Source organism: Microtus ochrogaster, unplaced genomic scaffold (assembly GCF_000317375.1).
Source record: "Microtus ochrogaster isolate Prairie Vole_2 unplaced genomic scaffold, MicOch1.0 UNK1, whole genome shotgun sequence".
Lineage (NCBI taxonomy): Eukaryota > Metazoa > Chordata > Mammalia > Rodentia > Cricetidae > Microtus > Microtus ochrogaster.
In genome coordinates this window covers 30501427-30505408 of record NW_004949099.1, presented here as the reverse complement: position 1 = coordinate 30505408, position 3982 = coordinate 30501427, and positions in this window count along the sequence as shown.

The following is a 3982-nucleotide window of genomic DNA, read 5'->3' as shown; positions in this document are numbered from 1 at the left end:
AGGGAGGGAGGGAGGGAGGGAAGGAAGGAAAAAAGGAAGAAAGGTTGGTTAAAAACCCTGGGGCAAAACATAGATGAAGAGAAGCAGGTTAAGGTAAAAGAGCTAGCAAGAAATGAGCCTAAGCTAAGGCTGAGCATTTGTAACTAATAAAAAGTCTCCATGTCATGATTTGGGAGCTGGTTGGTGCCCAAAAGAAGAGCCTGCTACCCCTCACCAATTTCTAACATAGCTGTACTAGTTTACACTTTCACTAACACTGTGTAGGGTCTGAATATTCCCAACATCTCAGTAATTGCTATTTATATTCTTGATGATGACCTTTTTGACTGGAATGAAATTTTAATGTATTTTTCTAAAATCAGAGTCTGATCATTTATTTTTTACATATATATACATACACACAAACACACACACACATATATATATACATATATATGTATATATATACATATATATATGTCTGTACTCAGACTCAGAAGTAGGAGCTCTCAGCAAGGACAGCCCATGTCCCTTGGCAATCTGTTCCTGGCACTTTTCTTTGGCTTTCTTCATTCTCTTGGCCCAAAGTTTAGCACATTGTGCATGCTTCTCCTTGCTTTAACTAGTGCATATTTTCCTCAGAGCAATATGTCAGCATTTCAATTGCAGGACACAAGGGGTAACAAAACACTGAATCTTAGGTGCTTTGATCCTGGGCTTCTTACCTTCTTTATTTATGGGCTTCTAACAATACATTGCCAGATATCATCTTTTTCAGACAGTTAATACTATGAGTCTTTTGGGCCCCAACCACTGAGGTACAGCAATATCAGTGTCAGTCCAGAAGCAGCCTTCTCTCCTTTTTTTACAAACAATAACCAAAGTGCAAACACGCAGAGTGGGATCCACAGGGAGAAATAGTATCCAGTTCTTCCAAAACATTATACTAATCTGATGATTTTACACACTTGTACACTGTGTATTAGTTACCACAGTAAAATTAATTAGAAATCAAATGAATGGCCCATCAGTGTGTGTGTGTGTGTGTGTGTGTGTGTGTGTGTGTGTGTGTGCGCTAAGGACACTTCAAATCTGTTGCCTTATCAGACAGAGAATAGGTGCCATATGAATCAGAACATAATGTACATAAAACTGTCACACTGTATACCTTAAATACATATTGTTTGTTAATTAGCTATTTAAATAAATAAAATTAGAAAGGTAAAAATAAAAGTATGTTCAAAAGACTCATGCCCAAATGTCCAAAGAACTCTATCCTGATGTAGACATGGGTGGTCATCCATGTTCATCTCTGTTGCATTCACAATTGCAAGGCATGAAAATAGCCTAGACATATATCAAATATGGATGGATGGTGAAAGTGTGGTACCAATATGCCATGAAATGTTATTCAGCTATAAAGAAAAGTGAAAATTTCAGACACATGAATGGAACTGGGAGAAGTTATGCTGAGCGAAGTAACCCAGATCCAGAAAGACAAACACCACACATTCCCACTCTTTTTTTGTTTGTTTGTTTTGCTTTGTTTTTCAAGACAGGGTGTCTCTGTGTAGCTTTGGAGCCTGTCCTGGAACTTGCTCTGTAGACCAGGCTGGCCTTGAATTCACTGAGATCCACCTGCCTCTGCCTCCCTGAGATTGAGATTAAAGGCTACCACTGCCCGAAATCATATTATTTAGGTTTGTGTGTTTACCTAGGAGCACCTGTGGAGTCCAGGAAACAAGAAAGGGCCACAGGGTATGGAGGTGCAGGTCTTAAGGGTAGAACACAGATGAAAGGAAAAAGTGGTAGGTAAGTTTAAGGGACTTGAGCTGGGTGTTGGTGGCGCACACCTTTAATTCCAGCACTCAAGAGGCAGAGGCAGGTGGATCTCTGTGAGTTCGAGGCCAGCCTGGTCTACACAGCAAGTTCCAAGACAGCTAGGACTGTTACACAGAGAAACCCTGTCAAAAAAAATTTAAAGAAATCAGGCTTAAGTGGGAAAAGGCGGAAGGGGAGGGTAGGGAGGCCACAAGAAGGTAGAGGAGAGATAATTAACACTGAAGATGGTTGGAAAAGCCATAGGGAACTTAATATTTTGTAAGCTTCATAAATAAATATACCTTACAGAGGGATAATACTCTTCCCAAAAGTCATAGGTTATCAAATAAAAAGCCCAGTGCCTGGCATGGAATGCCTTCCCCCAAGTTGTTGGTTAGAGGAGACACCTCCGTCATTGCTGTTGATTGCCCACCAGAACTTACAGCAATAGCTTGTTCTTGAAGACACTACACATAATGGTCACAGAATATGGAGAAACCAAGCTAGTAATGGCAGGGAAGCTTCCTCCTTGATGGCTAGCTTTACTAGTACCAGAAGGTGCTGAGCAGGCTGCTGGGACAGAAAAGCCATTAACAGTCTTACCCAGCTGTGACCCCTGAGACTGCTCTGACACTATATTCCCGTGGGTGAAATGATGTCACAAATGTTATGGGAGTAACCTATAACTTTCTGATTGACTGATGGTCCAACTTCTCTGGAAGAAACACATACCTAGTACTGTAACTCTGACCAAGGACCTGCAGCCGGGATCACAAGCCCTAGGAGTAAAAGCTACTACTACTGTTTTTCTAAAGGCATAGTACCAAAGTATCATATACTTAGAAAGACAGATAGGTATAGGGATGGATGGATGGATGGATGGATGGATGGATGGATGGATGGATGGATGGATGGATGGATGGATGGACGGACAGACAGGTGGATGGACAGATGGACTAGTGCAGCTCTCAGTCTTCATTAGAGACATTTCACTATAAAGGGAACAACAGTTCACCTAGAAACTAGTCAAAGTGCAGAGAGTAAATGTCTGTGGAGTTCTCAGCCATAAACAGGACAACTATATCGTGACCCTTTCCCCCAAGTCTCAGGGAACATCATGGAGTAAAGGGCAGAAAGGCTGAGAGAACCAGAGCTCAGTGAAGACCAGGGAGAAGCAGTATCTTTTGAAGAGAACAGGGCCAATGCACAAGACCCACACAAGATCAAGACAGTCAATAGTCCAGTGTGCAGCAAGCAGCCCTAGCCAAAAGCTCTCATCCACTAGGGAGACTAGAGTCAGTTGTCTTTAGTGGTGTGGTCACTGGTAGGTTGGTCATGCTCCAGGGAATGCCCTATACTGGTGAGTATATGGGCAGCACAAATTTGGGCTCAGTAAATTATAAGAAAATAAAAAATAAAATCAAGAGTACATGAAGTTGTGAGGGGAGGAGATGGGATATATACAGAAAGACTCAAGGGGAGGGGGGAGGGGTGAAGAGGACCAAAACACACTATGGGTGCATACAATTTGCAAAGAAATTATTTCAAAGTGTATTTTGTAAAAGGTCATGCTCAGATAAAGCATTAAGCACCTATGCACGAGGCTGATAGAGTGATGTGAAGTACACTGCTAACAGTCCACTGTCCCGGAAGCAAAACACCAGAGCTTGTTACATGAGGTTAAATGACAGGGAACAAGTGCAAGGCGCCATAGAACATCAGGAGTGAAGAAAGCAAAATTTGTTTGTTCAACATTTCTTGAGGATTTAAAAGAACAAGTGCTTAGCTGGGTGGTGGTGGTACATGCCTTTAATTCCAGAGCTCAGAAGGGAGAGGCAGGTAGGTCTCTGTGAGTTTGAGGCCAGCTTGGTCTACAAACTGAGTTCCAGAACAGCCAAGGCTGCACAGAGAAACTGTGTCTCAAACAAACAAACAAACAAAACCAAGGTAAAAAAAAAAATAAAGAAACAACAACAACAAAAAAAAAAAAGCCAAATGCCTGTGCTCCACCACAAGAGGTTGTTGATGGTGTCGGCAATCACACTCAAAAAGAGCCCTACCTCCAACCCTGAAAGGATCTGCGCTGCTATTGCTAGATTTGCATTATCCTCGTGAAGAAATTTGAAATTCTGTTATGATTAAACTGCTGATAATTTATTATTCTTTTAATTCTTTATTTTAT